Here is an 18,498-nt window from a genome sequence, read left to right as displayed (position 1 = left end):
TAGAGAGTGCCCTTGGGAGAATCACATATAGGACAGTGAGAAAGGTTGGATTGAACAGAGTGAAATGAGGCTTCAGCTAAGGACTTAGTCAATCCTAACAGGAATTCTGGAACCAGGAATTCTGGTTCTTCAGAGCTATTCCAAATTGAGACAAAATGCTGACATTAGGCATCAACCAGTCATCGGTTGTTAGAACTGCCCCCTTCCCCCACCCCACAAGGGTAAGGCAGTTTCCCATTCCCAAGAGCAACTTCCAGTGAGGGTTGCAGCTGCGAGCTAATGCAGCTGGCATTTGCAGCAACTGGGGGTTGGATATGTTGGCCTTGAAGAGGGGATGTGGATGAACATAGAGTACCCATTATCTATTCCATCTAGCCTAAGATATTGTGAGATGTCCAATTGTTTTTAAATCTTAATGTGAGTTATTTGGCATTCTCAATCTCCAAACTATTCCTGCCAAAACTTAGAACCAGATGTAAGTGGAGTTTTGTTGCATGATCAGTTGCACATATCAGAGTGGAGAAAATAAGAAAATAAATGGAAAAGTTAGACTCAATCACATACCTTAAAAGAATCATTGCTACTAAAAATAACTCCTTCCAATCTGACTTTGAGTCCTTCAAGTGGATCCTCCAGTCTTCCTACCAACCCCATCTCTCATTTAACTGGTTAAGATGTAACCAACAGAACAACTTTTTAAATACTGAGAGGCTCTGGTACAAACAACAACTTGGTCACTGTCAGAGCCATTGCCTAGCCAGAAAGACCACAGTGCCCTCTGACACCAATTTATGTGGTATGCTGAAAATGTTCAATAGCAGGGATTGGTGGGGGGCGGTACAGGGGGAGGAATACTTCTTATTTGTAGCATTCACCTATTTCTGTGGATAAACACTTCTACCATGGCAATTCAAGCTACCAGTATGACATTGCTGAACACAAAGCTGAAAAGATTTGTACGCAATCTCTTGCAAGTCAAGACAAGCACACTACCCACTGGTATTAACTCCAGGTTCAGATTTACCAGCCAATTGGGTTGAAATACTGTGGTGTGGTTTTGAAGGATACCTAAACCTGTGGTGATAGAATCATTTAAAAAATAGAATTGATTCTCACTGTGATACAGACACGGTCTTATTCTGAGAATTAACTTTTCCCAGTCCCAGCCATATCTTCGACATTACAGTGATGGGTATATATGCAGATTAACTTCATAAAGCTACCAGTCTAAGCTAATTTATTGCCCCAAGAGCTTTGATGCTATCTTTGGGAAAAGTCCCATGGAAAGAGAGAGAAAGCATTTATTACTCTCAGCTCTCCCGCTCTCTCTCTGAACTTGATTTCTCTCTTCTAATCTCTTTGCTTGCTCATTTCTATCCTATTACCTATTACCTCTTAACTTTTTCAACATCTCTTACATTGATGTTCAAATCCAACTATCCACTTGACTCTCAATTATATCATTCTCCTGGGTCTTTTAGAGCTTATGATTCTATACCCTGCTACTCAAGCAGCCAATGATTTGGTCCTTTATTTATTCATTTAAAGGACTATTTGAAAATACCAGAAGAAGGCATCCATGGCTCAGGCCTGTCTGTCAGGGCATGTTTGAGGAATATTGGGAAGGAGGCTTACAGATGTCTCCTATGAGGTCTGTCTTAGTCTGTTCTGGCTACTATAACAAAATACAACAAACTGAGTATCTCATAAACAAAAGAAATTTAGTTCTCACAATCCTGGAGGCTGGAAGTTTGTGAACTAGGCCTGGTATGTCTGGTGAGGGCCCTCTTCCAAGCCACAAACTTCTTTCTGCGGTAGAAGTGTCTAGGGATCTCTGTGTTATCATTTTTATAAGAGCACTAATCCCACTCAAGAGGGCTCCATCCTTAATTACCTCCCCAAAGCTCCACCTCCTAATACCATTGCTTTGAGGGCTGGGATTTTAACATATAAGTTTTGGAGGGACACAAATATTCAGACCACAGCATCTGTCCCTGACTTCCCCCAAATTCATGTCCTTCTCACATGCAAAATATGTTCATCGCATCCCAATAACCCCCCCAAATCCTAACTCATTCCAACATCAATTTAAAAATATAAAGTCCAAAGTCTCACCTAAATGTCATCTAAATCAGGTGTGGGTGAGGCTCAAGGTATGATTCATTCTGAGGCAAATTCCCCTCCAGATGTGAACCTGTGAAATCAATCAAATTGTGTGCTTCCAAAATACAATGGTGGGACAGGCATAAGGTGGACACTCTCATTCCAACAGGGAGAACAAGGAGAGAAGGAAGGAGCAATAAGCCCCAATTAGGTGCAAAATCCATCAAGGCAAATAGCAATGTCATTTTTAGAAGGCTGGGATTTGTCATGAAGACCATCTCCCAACCCCATTCTTTTAAGACCCTCCAATAGAAAATTTTCTTAACTCCTCAATCCAGACTTGTCTCATTTTGTCTCTGTTCACCCGTCTCTACTGCCCTTTGAGGAGAAAAAAGGTCTATACCTACTCTTCACCTCACGTGTCCAGCCCTTCTTAGCACAAGTCTGGGTATGTGATAGGCATTCCCTGAAGGCTTGCTAAATTGCACATAACTATGTTCTTCTGAGCAGAAGAAAGTATTTGATGAGTTCCTAACAATGATTTGGCTCTTCCGAGGATCTGGTTGACTACCCAGAGAGGCTGAAGATGGAAGGAGCATCTGCCATTATGCATTCCTTGGGCAGAGCTCATCTTTCTAGATGCAGGACCCCTGGGGAAAGAAGTAATGCAGACTTCCTGGAGAAAGCCCACTCATCCTCAAACCTGCTTTGCAAAAGCTACGTGGGGACCATGGGGCTAGCCCTCAGATGTCCTCTCAGGATTGCTCCCGTCTCAGCACAGCCAGACATCTCTGCCTCTGGTGTGGTCTGAGCTCTTCCTAAGGTCTGGGACAATAACCACAGTCCCCAAAGGATTTTCTCCTTTATTCTATCATATCACAGACAAAGTCATTCCTTAGATGTCTTTTGTGGATTGGTCTTTGCAGTTTCTGTTTCGTCTCACCTCTGTTTATTATGACTTGAATATAGAACACACGAGACGTTTGTAATCCATCGTAGGCAGTCACTGGCACAAACACTGCAGTGTTGGAGACATGATACAAAGTCCTCAGAAGAGGGGCTTCACCCCACATTGGAAGGCCTTCAAGGGAGTGATTCAGGAGGGATTAAAGACAGGATGCCAAGAAGATTTCAAATTGTATGGGCCTTCTTAGGTGAGAGAATGCAAACCAGTGGCCTGCAGGCTGGATCCAGCCCTTAGATAAGTTTGACTGACTTCTCCAGTGCTTTTCTTTTAGCTGAATTTCTTGCCAACATTTAAAAATCAAAATACTGCAAAAATATTCAATATTCCACTTTGTTTGAAAGTCAAATCTGACAATGCTGCATACATATCCCTCAAACTAAGAAATGCTGCCTCCTTTAAATGAGACATGAGATCGTAGCTTCACTGCTACCTCATCTGGCCCACTCACTGATTAACAAGTATGATGTTTTAATGTAAGTTGCTCTGGATCTTTCATGGAGCTGTTTTCTGTCCTAACTCTTGTCCCTCTTCTCTCCACACATGTACACTCTTCCGCTTTCCCCTTTCTGAGATTTCTTTCTGCTTCTCTACCACAATGCTGTCCAGGGTTAAAGCAGCCTAGTTTGGGGTTGGGCACAGTCAGTTAGACCTTTCCCTTGGATCTCCTGTTGTTATTCCAAACACCATAGACAGAGTGGAACTCACCATTTTCCACAACCAGGCTTGTCTTTCTCCACTGACCATCTTTCCAGACTCAAAACCCAGAAGCCATCTCTTTTTCACCTTCCCACATCAAGTGATTCCCCTTAGATTTGTTACTGCTATCTCTCCTCAAGGTCTCCCACCTTCCCTACAGCCTGTATGCTTGAACAAGCCCTCATTCCCTCTGATCCAGACTCCAGGCTTGGTCTCCTACCTGTTCTTCTCATCTTCATTTCCCTTCTCTCCAACTTATCCTTACGCAGCTGCTGACAATCACTTTTTTTTAAACATTTTATTTATTTATTTGACAGACAGAAATCACAAGTCGGCAGAGAGGCAGGCAGAGAGAGAGGGGGAAGCAGGTTCCCCGCTAGAGCAGAGAGCCCGATGCGGGGCTCGATCCCAGGACTCTGAGATCATGACCTGAGCCAAAGGCAGAGGCTTAACCCACTGAGCCACCCAGGCGCCCCTTGACAATCATTTTATTATCGTACTTGAGTCATGTGATTTCCCAACTTACAAGCTTTAGATGGCCACCCACAAGGTACAGAATTAGGTTATACTCCTTAGGAAGGTGTTCAGGCCTCTCTACAGTTTGTACCCAGTCATTCTCGGCTTTCTAAAGGCAGGAAAGGGGAAGTCAGAGCTGAGCTATGACATAAGTCAGACTTTTCTTCAAATTCCAGCCCCACCTTTCAACCTCTTTGTCCTCGTCTGTAAAATGGGGATGCAAGGTTCTAAACTATAGTCCCCCATTTTATATCTTCCTATTAGAATCCTACCCATCTTCAAGACCCAGATCAAGTGCCATATTGCATTGAAGGGTTCCCCCTTTGGACCAGAATATATCCTTCTAGAGCAAGGGTCCCCAAATTCTTTTGGTAAAAATATTATAGTTTTTTTTTTTTTTTTTTTAGCCATGCAGTCTCTATTCTAGCTATCCAGTGCTGCTGTTGAAACACAAAAACAGGCACAGACTTAAGCAGATGAATGAGTATGGCTATGTGCCAATAAAACTTTATTTATGAACACTGGGATTTGAATTTCATATATTTTTGCCTGTCACAAAACATTATTCTTCTTTTGACTTTCTTTCAACCATTTAAAAATATAAAACTCATTCTTAGCTCATGAGCCATACAAAAACAGGCAGGCGGTGGGCCAGATTTGGTCCATGGACCTTAGTTTGCCAACTCCTACTCTAGAGTAATTATTTATAATTATTCATTCTTATTTATTTTCTCTCTCCCTCCCTCCCTCTCTCTCTCCACGTCTTCCTCTCCTACAGATGCTGAGCCCCAAGAACAGCCATATATTCACTTCTCCACCACCCAAGCCTAGCATAGGAAATCCTTTCTTCAAAACCACTACACCTAACCCTTCTGCTCTAGGACACTGCTGCCAAGTTCAGACAGCTCTCGGATCCTGCCACTGCCATCATGGTTTGGGTACACTCACAGGAAGCATAAATGACAAAAGAGAAAACAGGTTTTCAGGAAATTTCATTTTCTCATTGACACCAGGAGAGAACATCACCATGTATTTTGAAAGCTGAGGGAAGGGTTTTCTCTAAACCCTTCAGATGTCAAAATCTTGGTGCCATATTTCTGAACTGCCATCCAACCCACCACCTGGAAATGCTTTGTTGTAGACTCTGCTACCTCCACCTCAGCCTGCAGCCCTGAATGGGCATGGATGGTCATCCTATTTTTACAGCTGGGAATCACTGCTGATCGAGGTTAAATAACGTTCTTAGAGGCTCAGCATGCCAAGGAGAGAAAGCCAGTTGTCTATGCAATTTTTCCTCTCCTAGGGCTAAAGAGTTAGAAGTTCATCCAACACTGCAAGCAATTAAGTTGGGCTTCATTTGCTGAGTCTGGGGCAGACAGCCTGCTCTGCCAGGAGGGTGTTTTTATCATAAATTCTCCTCTACCCTGGGGTTATGCTCAGCATTTCCCTGGGTCTTCAGAACCAACTACACTTACTCTCTTGGCCTTCCAAGAGTTTAAAACACATCAAACCATTTAATGCATCTTTACTGGCTCTCGAGATAGGAATACTTCATTTGCCTTTCTGGGATAAATCCCCCCTTTCCTGGTGATGCTACCTCAATTTTCTTTTGGAAGAACAACCTCTTCCTCATGCTTGGTCCCTCGGTTCATGTAGATCTCACCTTCCAGTTTCAAAAGGGACTCATGACTCAATCCTGACAATCAAGAATATGTCATCCCCCGGGCCCCTGGGATCAGCTCCTAAATGGAGCTGACTTGAGTCAGCAAACTGAGGTAAGACTGAGGGTTCTGTGGGAATTACTAGCAAAGAGAAACAGTCTGTACACTGGTTGCTGAGCTAGGAGGACAGCAGCCTGGTGTTGCCAGGGCCATCTTGTGAAAAGTAGACACAGAAGGGCAGAACTTCAGGGCAGAGGAAAAGCAAGATATCACCCGAGTTTCAGGAGCCATTTGTGCCTGAAGCCTAACCATCTGCCTTTTAAATAAAGAAACTTTGGGTTCTTCCTCTGGTCGGAGAGGGTTTTAAGGCCTCACACCTCTCCTTTTCTCTAAGCTTGTTACCCTCACTTTCTACTCCCTCCTCATGTGACTTCCTGTGTCTTGAATTCCCCCCGAGAATGCTTCCAAATCTAGTGCAGACTTTCAGGCTCAGGGCACGTTCCATGGAGCACACCAGGGATCCCACAAGCATCTGCCTTTCTCTGAATTACCACATCAAGACCGGACTGGTCCAAAGGAGATGAACAGAGGTGGATGTATTCAGAATATCTTTGGGGATTACAACTAAGAGGTTTTAATGATGGATTATACAAATGTGAGACTTTGTGTGACACCAGTGTTTTTTGAGCTTGTCGCGTCCATTTTACCCTCTGTTGTCATCATTTTTCCCCATTTAAATTTCTACAAAATCAAATGCATGATATATATTAAGGATGTCTCAATTCCATCCTCATTAGCCTATGACAATTTCACATCCTGTTATTTTATGTAGATAATAAGAGGACACAAATGAAAATAACAATGACTCAATATCCTCAACCACAGTAATGAAAGTACTAAAAGAATTCAGTAAAAGTGAATATTATATGTTACACTATATGCTTAGAGCAGTGCTTAGCACATAGTAAATGTTCATAGTAAATGCTAGCTATCACTACTGTTCCTATTATCACTAGCAGTACTACTACTATTTCTTCATATTAATATGATCATAAATTCAAACCTGGGCACTGACTTATGTGACAAGAATCACGTAAAGAAATTATCCTAATGATCTAGACTATGACCATGTTAAATCTTTTAGGTCCTTTTCAAAATGCGAACACAAAACTTAAAAGAAATCAAGATCCTGAGAATACAGAAATGTCAACTAAATGTGCTAGGAGTTAAAAGTCTGTGCCTATAATGTGCTGACCCAATGGGATGCTTGGGGAAGGAGTGGCTCAAAGACTAGAGCAGGGATGAGAAGTCAGAAGATTTAGCTAGGAAGTTTGGGGGTAGCAGGCATCTGAGACAGAGAGAATGGTACCTTTCTTGATCTCAGACTGAACTGATAACTGACTACAGCCCTAGAAAATGTTATTAGAATTGCAGCACCAGTGGAGTTCAAATGCATTTTTAATATCTTCTAAATGCTTAATTTGGTTTTGCTGGAGATGTGTTTCATCATTCCCTCCTGCCCCTTAATTAAGCTAATGACTTTATTTCTTTTCTCCTTTCTGATCAGCTCATAACACATTTCCCAGGCTAGCCTCCCTCCTCAAGCCTGTCGTTTTTGATCTGGTTATTAGCTCTCCAGCTCACATTGTTTTCCATGTGTTGGAATGTTACTGACTGAGACTGATCCATTCAGGAGGCTCAGGGGCTGGAGAGACCCCAGCTGGTATTGTCCCTCCCACTTTTACAAAGAACAAAATCCCTTACATGTGCAAACCACCTTACAATTTACTAAGCACTTGCATATCATTGCAATTTATCCCCAAGAGAAACCACTGAGGCTGGCATTACTAACGTTACCATTTTACAGAACAAGAGTGGCACGGATTGCATGGAGCACTGGGTGTGGTGCAAAAATAATGAGTACTGTTACGCTGAAAAAAATTAAAAATTAAAAAAAAAAAAAGAGTATGAAAGCCGGAGACATTAACAACTGACCCAGAACAAATAACAAGAAGGTATTAGAGCCAAGATTTCCTACACACCGGCCAATGCTCTTTGCTCTTCCTTCAACACCACTGTACTTACCCACACATCCTCCATTGAGCCCATTGTGATTTTCTAGGCACTGCAGGGTACACACAGTCATGGTGGTTTAGCCAGACATGTGTCGGCCATCTAGGGTGTCTCAAGAGGGTCAGAGAAGAGTCACTCCATTTGCTCTCTTGTCTCCATGGAGTTGCTCTTTGGAGGAATTCAGAGATGACAGCTCCATCCATGATGGGGCAGTTACAGGAAGTTCTGGGGATGCTTTGACTCTTGAGAATGACTTCATGGAAATTATTGGCCAGCTCCCCTTACCTGACTGAGATCCTCCTTTTGGTCTGGATAAATTGGGTAGAGGGGTACCGAACCCCTTCAGAGATAGTCTCTCATCATTAAGAACCCCTGGAAACAAGCCCTTATTTACTTCCCTAGGAACATGTGATGATGACTCCTGTTTCAGAGCCATGGGATAAGTCAACAATGAACTGAAGGAAAATGCAAAACCTCTAAGGTTATTTTAACACACACCTGGTGGGCTGTGCTAATTTAAGCAGCTCATTTACAGGTGAGGAACCTAAGGCTGCAATGCGACAAGTGTCTTGTCCAAGATCACCCATCTACTTAGAGATGGTTATCTGGAAAGGGAACATCTGTAGGCATAAAGGATAAGCAGCTTCTTACGCAGCTCCTTTACACCTGTAAAGGTGGATGGATTAGGTGGATGGAAAAGGCAGATGGATTAAAACGCTCTCAGATACATTCTTCTGCTCATTACGAGAAATGCCAGTAGGACAGCATCACTTACAAAACAGCTTTTCTTTATTATGAAGATGGAGCTTCAGAGTTCCCAAGGAGAGACACTGGTTGTTAAGAAGTCACCAAGAGGGAGCAGGAGTCTGCTAGCACATCTCTTTGTTGGACCAGATAAGGGTCCATGGTAAAAGTTTGTAGCCGGTGGGCCACTTGTGGACCCCTTCCACCCTCCCCACCACAGCGCATTCTCTTGGTGAAAGTAGAGCCTTCAGGGCAGTGGTCCCTGGGCTCAGGAGGATCCTGACAGTTTCTAAAATGGGGTGGGGTGGGGATTTAAAGAGACTTAGGAGGCCAAGCATGAGGCCAAAGAAAAATAGGCTTACAGCCCTGTGCCAAAAAGTTGAGAAACAGAACAAAAGGAAGTAAGATCCCCCAGGCTCTAGAAGATCGGTCAAGCTGCCACTCAACATGCGGAGGTCGGCCGGCCACAGAGAATGAAGAGACCGGGCTGGAGACTTCGCTGGAGAATCACAGTCTGAAAATGCTTCTTTCTGGCCATCCTAGGAGTCTCCCCATTTCCAAGCTCCACAAGAAGCTGAATGGGCTCTATCTCCAATGAATTGATCACTGTGTCCAAGCTAATTACTGCCTTAATAACCAGCCTCCCACAGATGGCAGATTGAGCACAGAGAAGGCAAGTGGTTGGTCTCAAACTGCCGAGTGAGTCAGCGGTAGGGACAGAAATAAGGCTGAGTAACCCGTAGTCTTTCCTTTTGTTGCTCTGGCCAAGAAGCAAGCCCTGCTGGAGCAGCTGCTAATTCCGGGGGCCGGGGGCGGGGGGGGGGGGGGGGGGGAAGGGGTGTGTGTGTGTGTGTGTGTGTGTCCTGAGCCAGGCAGGGGTGACGGAGTCAGGCCTGTCCCACCCCCTCTTCCAGATCTACCCAGGTGAGCTGTGGCCTGCAGATACGCTGTGCTCAGGAGAACCTGCGTGCTGCAGGATAATATTAGCTCACTTTTATTGCCTGGGGCTGGATGCCCTCCAGCAACTTGACTGTAAACCTTTGATCTGCTGGGCTCTGGGAGCTGCGGATTCCCACACAGTCCATGGGGCAGGCTGAGAAAGGAGAGGCCTGGAGACAGAAATCTGACTCTGCAGCCACATCCAAAGGCAGCGCTGCTTTGAAGCAGTCATGTTAGGAGAGCAGAGAGGCACCGGTTCACCATCACCTTCTCCGAGGCCCAGAGCTGTGCATGCCATACTCATGATTTCCTGGGTAATACCTATAATATATATTTTTTTAATTTTTCTTCAAATTAATTCACCATTTTAAAACTTAAGTATTTATTTTGAAAGAAGTTATAGAACACTTTCATAAGTAGAAAACTAGTACCACTTATTTTAAAAATCAATATGAGAAAAACAAAAGTCCTTGTTAGATTTTAGCCAGAAGTTTCCTGCCAAGGGCTTTGCTCCTGAAGTCTGATATGATAAGATATGCTAGCACTTTTTCATTGGCATAAGAAGAGGAATTGAAAGAGAATTGTGGAGACTATGAAACCATGTACCACCTAAAACCAGCAACCGTCTTACCTGAGTTACACAGACCACCTCTTTGGAGACAATGAACTGAAATCAAATGCCACCTCTGCCATGAAGCTCCCCTGATTGCTGATCTTCTTTGGCTTCCCCCAGCCCTTAGCTCCGGAATCCATCGGCACTTTCCACCTAATACTGCACGTGTTTATGCATATGCCTCTTCTCTTTCTCATGAAATTGAAAACTCCCTAACTTCTAATCAACCCCTAATACCTACTTAGAAGCAGGGGTTTTTGTCTAAATAACCAGAGAGACATCCGGTAAGCAAAAAATAAGCATTTGGCATTTTTCTTGGATTTGGTCTGGTTCATCCTCAATTCCCCCAGGGGAAGGAAAAAAAAGCACAAGAACTTGCAGCGGAAACAGATCTATTGGTGGATAGTCTCAGGAAGAATTGCTTCCATCAGTTGGATTGATTGGGGATGGGATCGGTTACCATGAGAGACAGTGAGCTCCCTGGCACTGAGGGTGTTCAGGGGAAGCTGTGAGACCTCTTACCGTGTATCGGGTTCTGGATGAGATGCAGAAGTGCCTTCTGGCCCTCAAATGGCATGACTCTCAGCCTCTGGGCTCCCAGCTAATTAACCCTCCCAATGTTAGGTGAAAACCACGCATGGCCAAGTTTGGTGCACGCATGCGTGTGTGCGTGTATGTGTGTGTGTGTGTGTACGTGTTCACATCTCTGCGCATCTCCATAGGGTCACTTGTGCCTTTAGGTCTGGCATTCCCTCATCTGGCAAGGCCAGATTAACCCATTGCTGGCAGGCCCTGGGATCCCATGCTCTCTCTTGGCCGACAAGCCGCCTCGCAGAGGCCCCAAGGGGTTAATTAAGTTTTATTGAACCAGAGTTTATTGCAGCTGGTTCTTGTCTCTCTCCTTAAACACCTCTGCTTCCTGGGAAGACAAAGTCCTCTGGGACAATATTTTCAACGCTGTTTAGTTTGCCTGTAACCTATATTTTATTTTATTTGTTTTTCGAGATACTCCAAGGAGAGGGTGGATGAGGTCATTCCCCAGCCCCCAACCCCCACCCTGCTCTTTATCTCTTGGTGACTCCATTAAATCAGGTTGTTTAAATGGAGCGCAGATGTTGCCGATTTTTCATATAAAGGAATGCATATTCATTTACATAAATTTCAGTGATTTATGGCAGTTTGGGTTTCACACTGAGTGTGTATTTGTGTGTGTTACACAGACTTGCCTGGCTCACTCGAGCAAAGCACCGTCAAAAGGTATAACTAGGAAATCCTTCATATCCATGCTGTGTGATTTTCTTGCTTTATTTTATTTTTGAGGCTACCAATCCTGCTCCCATTCTCTCTAATAGCTTAATACGATTAGAGATTTCCTCTAATCACTGCAATGTGTTTCAGCTCTATTAAAGATTTATAGGAAAGCTTTATGGAACACACCTTTTTAGAATTCAGAAGGATTTTGCGGGTTATTATTCATAACATCTGCCACTTACTGCAAAGGGCCTTAAAGCACCCCTTTAATGTGTATTTAATGCTTCTGATACAATATAATATCAAATAAGACGTGCTTTATTATGGCGGCTGTGTTTGTGTAACCGTGCGGAAGCTCTGCCGCTGTTGCAAGCCTGAGGTGGAGGGTTTATAACGGCCATAAAATCCTGCATAGAGCTCCGCGGCATTTAAGGACATAGAGAGAGGAATGGTGTTTTGTTTTTTCTTCTTTAACTTCGACTCGGCGCAACGTGGAGAGAAGCAGTTTGGCAATTTGAAGAGCCACTGAACATAATCCAGAAATAAAACAGGGTCCTTGGAGAAGTATTAAGGTCAACTATTGTTTAAAGACAGACCTTATCAGCCTGCACGCGTAGATCTACACGGTAGCCAGTCTGGGCCAACAAAGGCTGTGGGGTTCAGCCGATCCAGCTAGCCGTTTCTCCGACCGGGAGAACACACCACACCTTTCTTCACTCTTTTCCCATTAACCTCACATTTGTCCTAAATAGTGACTCACTCTCACATTTGAATGTAGGGAAGATGTGCACGGTATGTATGCCTTTAACCAAAAATGTGTGATAACGTATTTATCAAGATGCTAACAATAGCTGCGTTATGGTGGTGGGTTGATTTTGTGGAAACGGAGGCCATGTAGCAGAACGGAAAGAATGCGGCCCTGGAAGGAAGCACAGCTCAGTTCCTTACCAGCTGGAGGGCCTCGTGCAAAGCATTGACCTCCGCAAACCTCGACTTGCACATCTGTGAAATGGGAGTAATGTCTGGAAATGAAGGTTGTTTAATTAAATGAAAAAATATATTCAAAGTGCTTAGTAAAGAATCTGGCACATTCCAGGTGTTCGACATTGTGTCCTATTTTTGTAAGGCGTTAATGGTATTTTTTAAATGAAAGAAGTACATCTTGAAATTCTTTAAAAAAGGAAGGATATCTATAATTGCCAGTCAGAACCTTGGACATGCAGGTGAGGACCACTGGGACCACACTGAGTAGACACAAGTGCATTTACAAGCTGCATGAGCTGCCCGAACTCATGATGTCTCTTAAGTTTGAAGGAGTAAACTAACTAGACCCCAGAGGCTTAGGGGTCCCAAAGCGGGACACCATCAAATGAACCTAAACACCCTCACTTTGCAGAAAGGAGGTCTGGGGTCAAGAGAGGGGCAGGAAATTGCCCCCAAAAGGGAGGAGGGTGTATGCAGGGGCAACCGGGTGGCTCAGTCAGTTAAGTGTCTGCCTTTGGCTCTGGCCGTCGTCCAGGAGTCCTGGGATCAAGTCCAGTGTCAGGCTCCCTTCTCAGCTTGGAGTCTGCTTTCCCCTATGCCCGTACCCCTGTTCAATCTCTCTTTCTCAAGCAAATTATAAAATCTTAAAGAGAGAGAGAGAAGCGTGTATGCAGCCCACCACTCCCACTTCCCTCTCAGAGCTGTCCCACCACCCTGATTTCAGCCAGAAGCAGACAGTAGCTCTCATGGGCTTGGAGCCAGTACCATTTCCCCTCAATGGAAACACACTGGAGTAGCTAGCACCTCAGAACCGCTTTGTTTCTCCTTGCATTAGTTTATCCCTGTACCCACTCATCCGTGGTGGGATCAACCCAACAAGCCCCGTGATTCAGCATATGTGGGCTCCAGAAGAAGACTGCAGCTACCCAGCCTGTGGGTGCGCCCAGGGCGATTTGCTGGGATTGGGTACCGCAGGCAGAAGTGCGTGTGTTACTATACTTGGTAATTCTGAGGTTGGAACTCCCTGAGTGCCCACCTGCCAAATTTGCTGAACACTCGACTTTCAAACAGCCCTCATTACAGACCTGCAGCCATCTCCTTTCTGACGGGTTTGGAGTAAATATGTAATAGGGGAGTTTTTAAGCCAGTTCTGTAAAGTGCCGTCTGTGTCTGCTGTTTGGTTATTTTATGTGGTCATCAAAGCTGTTCTAGGGATGAGACAGAGGAATGAGGGGCAGGGTAGGGGTGGGGCAGGCATTGGTCAAGGATGTTTACAGCCTGTTCTGCAGAGTTTAGTGACCAACCTGGGTAAACCCGGAGGGTCTGCAAAGCACTCATTCACATATAGGTTATGTTCCCAACACTCCTGGGAGCCTCAGAGACAACAAGGTCACCTGAAAGGGAACGACTGCTCTGAAATTTTTTCTTTTTCAAAAGTGTTCTTTCATTGCTGACATTTTATTATAAAAATAGTCAAACATACAGTAAAGTTAAAGGAATTTTACAGTGAACCCAGGTATCTAGAGTCTACCATTAACATTTTACTAAGCTTGCTTTATCACATATCTATCCATCTATCCATCCATTAATCTATCTTATCTGGGGGATATGTCAAAGTAAATTGAAGACATCGTATATTTCCCTCTAAATAGTCCAGCATGGATTTCAGTAACTGGAATTCAATGTTTGTTTACTATTTCTGTTTTGATTATAAAATTTATGTACAAATGAAATGCACAGGTCTGAAGCGCATTGCATGAGTTTTAACAAATGCATTCATCTGTGTACCCCAAAACCTTGCCATCACCACCAGAAACCACCCCCTTTGACTCTTCCCAGTAAATTCTTACCTCCATGCCCAAAGAGGCAGGCACTGTTCTGATTTTGTCCCCACTGTACATTCGGTTTGTCTGCTCTAGAATTTCCTTTGAATATTTATATAGTGCACACGCTTTTTAAAAAATATTTTATTTATTTAACAAACAGAGATCACGAGTAGGCGAGGGGTGGGGGAGCAGGCTCCCCACTGAGCTGAGAGCCCAATTCGGGGCTCGATGCCAGGACCCTGAGATCATGACCTGAGCCGAAGGCAGAGGCTTAGCCCACTGAGCCACCTGGGCACCCTAGTGCACACACTTTTATGTAAGGATTCTTATACTCAAAATAATGTATGTGAGATTCCTCCATGTCACTGCATGTGTTGGTAATGTGTTCCTGTTCCTCGCTGAGTAATATAACATTTAGTGAATATTCTAGTATGTTTCTATAGTCTCCTGTTGATGGACATCTGGGCTGTATCCAGTTATGGCTATTATAAATAAAGCTACCATGAACACTTCTGTACAAATCTTTTTGTAGGCACATATTTTTATTTATTGTGGGACAACACTTGGAAGTGAGATCACTAGGTCACAGCGTGCATGTTTAGTTATATGAGAAACTGCCAACACTTTTCAAAAACTAATTATATCATTTTATATTCCCACTGACAATATACAAAGGGTCAAGTTGCCCCATAACCTTACCAAATTTGACATTGTTGGTCTTTTTAATTTTAGTTATTCTGATCAATGTGAAGTGCTACCTCATTTTGGTTTTGATTTGCATTTTCCTGATGACTAATGATGTTGCCCATTTTTCATGTGTTTATTAGCCCATTCATAGATCTTCTTTTGTGAAGTGTCTGTTCCAATCTTTTGTTCATTTTTAATTAGGTTGTTTGTCTTTTTATTATTGAGTAATAAGGAGTTATTTATACATCCTGAATGCCAGTCCTTTCTCAGATATATGTTATGACCACGTTTTCTTGTCTGTGGTTTTCCTATTCATACACTTCAGTTTACCTTTCGATGAGCACTAGTTTTGATTTTGATAAACTCGAAAGATCTTTTTTCTTTTATCAAAATTGCTTTTGTGATCTGTTTATAAACTCTGTGCTTACTTTTCCAAACACTTCATGGTTTTGGCTCTTGCTTTTACATCTAAGACACATCTTGGATTAATTGTTGTGCATGGTAGGAGGTAAGAATTGCAGTTTTAATATGAATATGGAGTTCTTCCAGTATAATTAATTGAAACGACTTTCATCTCTCCATTCCATTGCTTTTCTGCCTTTGTTGAAAATGAAATGGTTGCATAAGGGTGGGTCCTCTATCCCATTTCATTGATCTGTGTTTCAACCACTATGCCAATATCATGCTGTCTTTACTACCTAGCTTTATAGTAAGTTTTTTTTTTTTTCTTCTAACTAGGTGGGCGTGGAGCCCAGCATGGAGCCCAGCAAGGGGCTTGAACTCATGACCATGAGATTGAAACCTGAGCTGAGATCAGGAATCAGATGTTTAACTGATCTAACCACCCAGGTGCCCCACTTCATAGTAAGTCTTAAAACCAGGGAGTAGAAGTCCTCTGGGTCTGTTCTTTTTCAAGACTATTTTGGATATTACAGGTTTTTGCCTTTCCATATAAATTTCAATATCAGCTTGTCAGTTTCTAACAAAAAAGTTAAAAAGCCTGCTGGGATTTTGTTTGCAATTGCATTGAATCTTCAGGATGATTTGAGGATAATTGACATCTTAAGAGTATTGAGTCTCCTCATCCTTGAATATGGTATATTTCATCATTTCTTTGGGTCTCCTTTAATTTCTCAGCAATGTTTTCTAGATTTCAGTGAGGAGGTCTTGCGTATCTTTGTTAAATTTATTCCTACTTTAAATGGAATTTATTTTTAAAATTTCATTTCTAAATTGTTGCTAGTGTATAAATACACATTTGATGATTTTTGTGTGTTAACTTTGTTCCCTGAAAACTTCCTAAATTCATTTATTAGTTTGGCTGTGTTTTTCTGGATTCCTTGGGATCACCTATATTGATCTTTATACCCTTTATTTATTTTTCTTGCCTGTTTCAATAGCTAGCATCTCCACGGCTATACTAAGCAGTAATGGTAATTTTAGGCAGGTCTTACCTTGTTAACAATCTTAGGGGAAATGCATCAAATGTTTCATTATTAAGTAATTTCATCATTACAATAACTATAGGATTTCTGTAGCTGTCCTTTATCAGGTTACAAAAGTTATTTTTGATTGAGAATTTTTTTTTATCAGATATGGGTTTTGAATTCTCAAATGCTCATTTGGCATCTATTGAAATGATCATATTTTTTCCCTTTTATTCTATCAAACCAGCCTTGCATTCCTGGGATAAACCCCCGCAGAGTTTTCTGGTAACCTAGAATTTCCCTTTTATAATTAATAAGAACATAATTTTATACAAATTTAGGTATAAAAATCAAATATCACTCTTGGACATCCATAAAAAATGAAAATAAAAAGGACACAAGTTGATTGGGCATTATTACTATAATTTTCTCACATTTAGAGTCCAAATCTCATTGCATTATTTTTCATCTCTGAACCATTCATTACCTCTGTTTTTCCAGAGAGTGTTGTCTTCTGTGCCATCAGGAGGATTGTTGATACAGAATTTATTAAAACCATGCTCCATTATTATCTTGAGGATTTTATTCCAGGCTGCCGTCACCTCTGCTGCAAGCTTTGATGGCATGCACAAACACTGACAGCCAAATAATGACTGCTGTCTGCCAATAGCAATATCAGACACATTATGATTTGGAGAATGCTAAACTGTAAATAAAATGTAGATCTTAGGACCGTTTGAACACAGTAACAATTTCAATTTTTCCCTATGTCACCACAGGGATTCGCAGTGGAGAATTTCATTTACTACCTGACACATTTCTGGTCGTGTTTGAAGTTTTACAAGGAGAAAACATTACTTTCATAATCAGAAAAAAAATTTTCTAAATAGATGCTTTTGAGAAAGTTAATTAATAGGGATAGTTTATAATTTTTAATGCCTGCTTTTAACTTCAGAAGGTTTACAAATAAAGGGGGATTTGGAAGATCATCTAGTCCATTGAGCTCATTCAACAAACGGGAATATTGGCACTTGACTAGTCAACTAGACTTGTAAGTTCCGTGAGAGCAGAAACCAAGAGTGTCATGATCACCACAAAATCCTTTTACTGTTGCATTTCCTAAAATGTAGTTGGCACTCAATAAATACTCTCTGAAAGAATGGGTGGACACATGAGGCTTATAGGATCTATTAACTTGTCAAAGGTCATGAGGAGGAGACTTACTGGCTGAGACTGGAATACAATTTATGTTCTCTGACTCCATGGGTCCATCCTTGGTCATCTACCATATCCAACTAAGAGAACAGTTGGCTTACTTAGGTTTTTTTGATCTTGCAAGATTATGTGTGTGTATGTATTTGTGTGTGGTAACTTTGGGATCTTGCTATGTACACCATGGATCTTGCCTGACATGGAATCAAGTACAAGAGTCTAGACCTTGTTGTCATAGCATGATGGGAATTTCTGTCTCCTCCTTCCCCATACCATCACTGAAAGCAAGTCGCAGATGCAGTATGTGGTTATTAATCACTCCTATTAGCCAGACTGCATCTCCGTGGCATGTTGTGCATTATTAAATTATGCCATCGTTCACTCTAGGCTTGCTATGTTTAACTGCATAGAATTACTGATCAAATCTCCCCAAATACATTTCCCCTGGTACAAATCAAGCCATTTATTTGAGCAAAGGTCACATGGCTAAATCCCGTGGATAATCAAAACCATTTGAAGCTCTAGCCTAGTCGTCTACAAATTATGCACCATGAAGCTGAATTATTTTATGTGTCTGAGCATTTGTTTTTTAATCTGTCCTCTCTCATTAAAATGTCAGGTCCTTGGAGGCAATACTTTGTATTGTGCAATGGTGACACATTGCTTGATACATGCTATGCTCATATGTATACATCACATACCCACACACGCGTATACATATATGTGTGTGTGTGTGTGTGAATAAATGACTAAAATCCCACTTCCCCCATGAAGTCTTCCCAGTCTACTCCACCTACAT

General features: G+C 42.3%; 1 long non-coding RNA gene across 1 annotated transcript; it reads right to left on the bottom strand.

The window, feature by feature from the left end:
* Positions 1 to 1,053: 1,053 nt before the first annotated feature.
* Positions 1,054 to 17,019, bottom strand: LOC116865988. Its single transcript, XR_004382292.1, has 3 exons — positions 16,975 to 17,019; positions 2,116 to 2,194; positions 1,054 to 1,074 (listed from the first exon to the last, which is right to left on the bottom strand). It is a non-coding gene; the product is annotated as an uncharacterized LOC116865988 (long non-coding RNA).
* Between the last annotated feature and the right edge of the window lie 1,479 nt (positions 17,020 to 18,498).

Source organism: Lontra canadensis, unplaced genomic scaffold (genome assembly GCF_010015895.1).
Source record: "Lontra canadensis isolate GAN:19392208 unplaced genomic scaffold, GSC_riverotter_1.0 scaffold8, whole genome shotgun sequence".
In the NCBI taxonomy this organism is placed as follows: domain Eukaryota; kingdom Metazoa; phylum Chordata; class Mammalia; order Carnivora; family Mustelidae; genus Lontra; species Lontra canadensis.
The sequence above is the reverse complement of the archived record's forward strand: the minus strand, read 5'-3'. Positions and strand labels throughout refer to the sequence as shown.